Source organism: Sminthopsis crassicaudata, chromosome X, assembly GCF_048593235.1.
Source record: "Sminthopsis crassicaudata isolate SCR6 chromosome X, ASM4859323v1, whole genome shotgun sequence".
Taxonomy (NCBI): domain Eukaryota; kingdom Metazoa; phylum Chordata; class Mammalia; order Dasyuromorphia; family Dasyuridae; genus Sminthopsis; species Sminthopsis crassicaudata.
Genome location: NC_133623.1, coordinates 36188789 through 36195918, shown reverse-complemented (window position 1 = coordinate 36195918; position 7130 = coordinate 36188789). Strand labels below are relative to the sequence as shown.

The 7130-nt window shown below is 40.5% G+C and overlaps 1 long non-coding RNA gene across 1 annotated transcript; it reads right to left on the bottom strand.

The window, feature by feature from the left end:
- Positions 1-588: 588 nt before the first annotated feature.
- On the bottom strand, positions 589-1200 carry LOC141549139 (uncharacterized). Its single transcript, XR_012484235.1, has 2 exons — positions 952-1200; positions 589-799 (listed from the first exon to the last, which is right to left on the bottom strand). It is a non-coding gene; the product is annotated as an uncharacterized LOC141549139 (long non-coding RNA).
- Between the last annotated feature and the right edge of the window lie 5930 nt (positions 1201-7130).

Here is a 7130-nt window from a genome sequence, read left to right as displayed (position 1 = left end):
GATAGACAAAGTTTCATTCTCACAATCACTATGTAAATAGGACAGTTTGGAAATTGGTTATGCCCCACAACAACTAGCTGGGTTTCTTCCAGAAAAGGAGAGTAGTCTGTATCACATACCACCCCCCAACCCTTTAGACCTTGAACGTACTGAATGTTTGCTATACTTTTGTCTTTGTAACCCTTTGTTGTATTTCATGGTGTGGCATGGCTGCTCATAATTTTCTAAGTGTTGTAATTTTCAGTAAATCTTGATCTTGATTTAAATTTTTTTATTGTCATGTTAGGTCTGTTTATTATTGATTCAGAGTTGTAAAGCAAAAGCATTTTCTCTTTAAAGGTAATTTTGTCCTCTTTTTTGCCTACATCATGCCTCAATTTCTTGTCCTAAAGTGGAGGCTACTGGGCATCCCCAGTGTCTTTGAATTTTGCTGTGAAGACTTGTTTCATGATGCTAGTGAAACAATTTTTTAAAACCAAGAGTAATCTCATACACAAACGGCGATTAAAGACAAAAGACAGTTCTCAACTAATTTAGCTTTATTTAATGACCAGAAAAAACCCCAAAAATTCAACAACCAAAACCAAACTGGGTAAACATAAGTTATATTAAGCGTCACAACTATGTAACTTAGGCTAAGCTAATGTAGACAGGTTGCAGGATGCTACTCTTCCTCACTGCCCTTCAAGCTGTCTTGGGTGCCGAAATCCTTAGCAATCCTGCTGCCCCGGGAAAACGGCAGTGCCCGACAGGAAGCTGGTACAGGAGGTCTTCTTACATGATCTACTTGCTGCTGCTGCTGCAAAATGAAGAGAAAAAAAATTACCACCTGACCCCTTGTAATGGAAGGCTCCCCAAAGCTGGAGGTTACTATACCTCCCTAGAAAACTGACTACACTATGACTGTGAGGTCACAGGATTTGGGATCAGGATAAAGCAAAGATTTCTTACCTAGTTGTAAACTGCCATGCTCTTTAAGAAACAGAAAGCCACATCTCTCATTTGAAAAAATTTTTTGTAGAGTAACTTATATTTTTTTTTAATCCAGGAAGTCAGAAACAAGCAGTAAACAACCTTGAGCTACATAACTTATTAAATTAAATTAAGCTCAGGAATTATGGGGCATCTCCCTTCCCCTAGGGGAAGGGAGGGGAGTTGTTCCCCTCACTCCTGGGCTTGTGCCCAGTATGAGATTCCCAGTGCAGTTGGCCCTCTATATATACACCTCAGCAAGGGACACACCCACCTCACCTAACAATGCTCTTTACCAAAAATGGTAATGTTGCCCCTCCCACCTTTTTTTTACCAAAAATGGTAAATTGCCTTTTTTAAAACCAAATATGGTAATGTTAACTTTTGTAAACCCAAAGTGGTAATACTGACCTTAAAATCTGGCTCACGGTTACTTTTCCTCATGCGTGACGCTCTGCAATGTTGTATGCTCTTGTGAGTCAATCCATCAGGACTTAATAAGTGGATAGAGGAACATATTCAAAGTGAAGGCAGCCACCTTGCTTATTGCCTCAGGAGAACATAGGTGGCTGCCTTGGTAAGAAGATGGGGCCAGAGATAGCCAAGATGTTCAACTTGGGTGGATGGTAGCACTACACACAGAAATAATGAGTTAGGGGAAGAAGATATGGGAGCATTGGGAGAGGAAGAAACTTCATAACATGTGGTGTGTTTTCTGAAACTATCCCTTTGTAACATAGGCACAAGAATTTCCATATGAGGAACTCAATCCCAGACAGAAGTGATTTGTCCAAGATCACAAGAGTACTAACTGGAAGAGTAGCACGTGTGTTCATTCCTGAGAACATGTCATTTGAGGGGGAGGCAGTCTTTCTATTTGGATTATAATGGGCAGACAGGGAATACAAGAAATCAAATCTCAGCCTTGATATTCCTGGGTTTGTCAAGATGGGCTGAGCATTTCATCTCTTGGACTTTATCCTTTATGTGGAGGGAACTCTCACAGTGAATAAGAATTCTGGACCAGGAGGCAGGAAGATACAGCAATACTATTGTGAACAAATCAGTTTGAAAAAAGTATTTATTAAATGCCTAGTGTGTGAATCCAAATCTTATCTCAAACACTTCCTAGCTGTGTGATCAAGGGTAAGTCACTTAACCTCTCTGAGCCTCAGTTTCTCCATCTGTAAACAGTGAAACAGTACCTATCTCAGAGTTATTTTGAGAATCAAATGAGAGAAAATAGTAGTTTTACAAGCCTAAGAGAGTATTTGAGTGCCAGTTATTATTCCCCACTTTAATGTTGTTTTAAAATATCCTCACAACAAGAATAATAGTAGTTCAAATTCCTTTAATGCTTTGAGGTTGGTAAAACATTTTACATATTTCATCTCGTTTGAATCCCACAATCAGATTGAAAGATAAACGCTATTAATTACAGATTACTTGCCCAGGATCATGTAGCTAGGTGGTATCTAGGGCAGTATCTGAACTCGTAACCATGACTACATGTCCAGACCTCTTGCTCACTGTGCCACCTGTAGTCATAATGCCTGACTGACATCACAGGACTGTTAAAGCATACATGAAAAATACATTGAAAACTGCTGATCATTGTAGAAGTGTCTATAACTATTAATAATAATAAAAATAATATCATCCTGATGTTTTTACTCTCCTTCAGGAAGCCCTCACTTCTTGGCTCCTGCAGTGTCATCTTTCACACAGGAAGGGAAATATATGGCCACTATTTATTGAGGGGCATGAACTGGTGATATCTGTAGGAGATCAAAGTTTGGGCAACGATTTCTTCTCCCCCTTTACCACCACACAAAATGATGTCCCACAAAGCCTGAGCCCTAGGGATAGAAGCTGCTTCAGTCCTTCCCATTCATGGTCTTCTGCTTATCCTCTGGAGTAGATACAAATCTTTGCTAAGTCATACTGAGCCTGTTTTTCATCATTTTTACATCCTATTTCACTACATCCTAGAATTGAATACAGAGGCCATGTTCTTCTAGTCTGGAAGTTCCTCTTGGAGGTATTGGTCCCAGCTCCCTAGGGCTTACATTAGAGTCTACATAACACATGATCTTCATTCTTGGACTTCTCCATTTGTGAACTGTGCTATTGGATCCACAGCAGTTTCTTAGGTCCCTTAGGTCTATATAAGAGCCCAACAGATTTGTTATGCCCTGGTCATATTTTACCAGGAGAATGGCTTCAGTGTCATCTTGCAGGGTTCTGTGTGCTAGCTGCTTCTTGCCCTGGTTATGAGATGCCTGTGTTGCCTGTGGCAAACCATCTTCCAGGGAGGTATGGGGGCCTCCAGAACTGAGAGCAGGCCAGGCTCCAGGTGGGTCTTGAACTCACCGAGGCCAAAGTTGACGTTTTCTTGTGTTTTCTGAAAATGCCCCTTTGTAACATATGCACAAGAATTTCCATATGAGGAACTCAATCTCAGACAGAAGTGATTTGTCCAAGATCACAAAGGTACTAACTGGAAGAGTAGCACGTGTGTTCATTCCTGAGAACATGTCATTTGAGGGGGGGAAGCCTTTCTATTTGGAAAAATAATGGACAGACAGGGAATATAAGAAATATAATCTCAGCCTTGATAATTGTTGGGTTTGTCAAGATGGGCTGAGCATTTCATCTCTTGGACCTTCAGTTCCTTTATCTGGAGGCAACTCTCACAGTGATAAGAGTTTTGGACCAGGAGGCAGGAAGATGTGAGTCCAAATCTTGTCTCAAACACTTCCTAGCTGTGTGATCAAGGGTAAGTCACTTAACCTCTCTGAGCCTCAGTTTCTCCATCTGTAAAACAGTGAAACAGCACCTATCTCAGAGTTATTTTGAGAATCAAATGAGAGAAAATAGTAGTTTTACAAGCCTAAGAGAGTATTTGAGTGCCAGTTATTATTCCCCACTTTAATGTTGTTTTAAAAATATCCTCACAACAAGAATAATAGTAGTTCAAATTCCTTTAATGCTTTGAGGTTGGTAAAGCATTTTACATATTTCATCTCGTTTGACTCCCACAATCACCTTCAAAGATAAGCGTTATTAATTACAGATTATTTGCCCAGGATCACATAGCTAGGTGGTATCTAGGGCAGTATCTGAACTCGTAACCATGACTACACGTCCAGACCTCTTGCTCATTGTGCCTCCTATAGTCATAATGCCTGACTGACATCACAGGACTGTTGAAGGATACATGTAAAATACATTGAAAGCTGGAGATCACTGTAGAAGTGTCTATAACTATTAATAACAATAAAAATATCATCATTCTAATGTTCTTACCCTCCCTCAGGAAGCCCTCACTTTTTGGCTCCTACAGTGTCATCTTTCATATAGGGAGGGAGGTATATGGTCAATCTTTATTGAGGGGTATGAATTAGTGATACTAGTGTAGCTGCCTCAGTCTTTCACATTCGTGGTCTTCTGCTTATCCTCTAGAATAGATACAAATCTTTGCTAAGTCATACTGAGCCTGTTTTTCATCATTTTTACATCCTATTTCACTACATCCTAGAATTGAATACAGAGGCCATGTTGCTCTTCTAGTCTGGAAGTTCCTCTTGGAGGTATTGGTCCCAGCTCCCTAGGGCTTACATTAGAGTCTACATAACACATGATCCTCATTCTTGGACTTCTCCATTTGTGAACTGTGCTATTGGATCCACAGCAGTTTCTTAGGTCCCTTAGGTCTATATAAGAGCCCAACAGATTTGTTATGCCCTGGTCATATTTTACCAGGAGAATGGCTTCAGTGTCATCTTGCAGGGTTCTGTGTGCTAGCTGCTGCTTGCCCTGGTTATGAGATGCCTGTGTTGCCTGTGGCAAACCATCTTCCAGGGAGGTATGGGGGCCTCCAGAACTGAGAGCAGGCCAGGCTCCAGGTGGGTCTTGAACTCACCGAGGCCAAAGTTGACGTTTTCTTGTGTTTTCTGAAAATGCCGCTTTGTAACATATACACAAGAATTTCCATATGAGGAAATTCAATCCCAGACAGAAGTGATTTGTCCAAGATCACAAAGGTACTAACTGGAAGAGTAGCACGTGTGTTCATTCCTGAGAACATGTCATTTGAGTGGGGGGCAGCCTTTCTATTTGGAAAAATAATGGACAGACAGGGAATACAAGAAATAAAATCTCAGCCTTGATAATTGTTGGGTTTGTCAAGATGGGCTGAGCATTTCATCTCTTGGACCTTCAGTTCCTTTATCTGGAGGCAACTCTCACAGTGATAAGAGTTTTGGACCAGGAGGCAGGAAGATGTGAGTCCAAATCTTATCTCAAACACTTCCTAGCTGTGTGATCAAGGGTAAGTCACTTAACCTCTCTGAGCCTCAGTTTCTCCATCTGTAAAACAGTGAAACAGCACCTATCTCAGAGTTATTTTGAGAATCAAATGAGAGAAAATAGTAGTTTTACAAGCCTAAGAGAGTATTTGAGTGCCAGTTATTATTCCCCACTTTAATGTTGTTTTAAAAATATCCTCACAACAAGAATAATAGTAGTTCAAATTCCTTTAATGCTTTGAGGTTGGTAAAGCATTTTACATATTTCATCTCGTTTGACTCCCACAATCACCTTCAAAGATAAGCGTTATTAATTACAGATTATTTGCCCAGGATCATGTAGCTAGGTGGTATCTAGGGCAGTATCTGAACTCGTAACCATGACTACACGTCCAGACCTCTTGCTCATTGTGCCTCCTATAGTCATAATGCCTGACTGACATCACAGGACTGTTGAAGGATACATGTAAAATACATTGAAAGCTGGAGATCACTGTAGAAGTGTCTATAACTATTAATAACAATAAAAATATCATCATTCTAATGTTCTTACCCTCCCTCAGGAAGCCCTCACTTTTTGGCTCCTACAGTGTCATCTTTCATATAGGGAGGGAGGTATATGGTCAATCTTTATTGAGGGGTATGAATTAGTGATACTAGTGTAGCTGCCTCAGTCTTTCACATTCGTGGTCTTCTGCTTATCCTCTAGAATAGATACAAATCTTTGCTAAGTCATACTGAGCCTGTTTTTCATCATTTTTACATCCTATTTCACTACATCCTAGAATTGAATACAGAGGCCATGTTGCTCTTCTAGTCTGGAAGTTCCTCTTGGAGGTATTGGTCCCAGCTCCCTAGGGCTTACATTAGAGTCTACATAACACATGATCCTCATTCTTGGACTTCTCCATTTGTGAACTGTGCTATTGAATCCACAGCAGTTTCTTAGGTCCCTTAGGTCTATATAAGAGCCCAACAGATTTGTTATGCCCTGGTCATATTTTACCAGGAGAATGGCTTCAGTGTCATCTTGCAGGGTTCTGTGTGCTAGCTGCTGCTTGCCCTGGTTATGAGATGCCTGTGTTGCCTGTGGCAAACCATCTTCCAGGGAGGTATGGGGGCCTCCAGAACTGAGAGCAGGCCAGGCTCCAGGTGGGTCTTGAACTCACCGAGGCCAAAGTTGACGTTTTCTTGTGTTTTCTGAAAATGCCGCTTTGTAACATATGCACAAGAATTTCCATATGAGGAACTCAATCTCAGACAGAAGTGATTTGTCCAAGATCACAAAGGTACTAACTGGAAGAGTAGCATGTGTGTTCATTCCTGAGAACATGTCATTTGAGTGGGGGGCAGCCTTTCTATTTGGAAAAATAATGGACAGACAGGGAATACAAGAAATAAAATCTCAGCCTTGATAATTGTTGGGTTTGTCAAGATGGGCTGAGCATTTCATCTCTTGGACCTTCAGTTCCTTTATCTGGAGGCAACTCTCACAGTGATAAGAGTTTTGGACCAGGAGGCAGGAAGATGTGAGTCCAAATCTTATCTCAAACACTTCCTAGCTGTGTGATCAAGGGTAAGTCACTTAACCTCTCTGAGCCTCAGTTTCTCCATCTGTAAAACAGTGAAACAGCACCTATCTCAAAGTTATTTTGAGAATCAAATGAGAGAAAATAGTAGTTTTACAAGCCTAAGAGAGTATTTGAGTGCCAGTTATTATTCCCCACTTTAATGTTGTTTTAAAATATCCTCACAACAAGAATAATAGTAGTTCAAATTCCTTTAATGCTTTGAGGTTGGTAAAGTATTTTGCATATTTCATCTCATTTGAATCCCACAATCAGATTG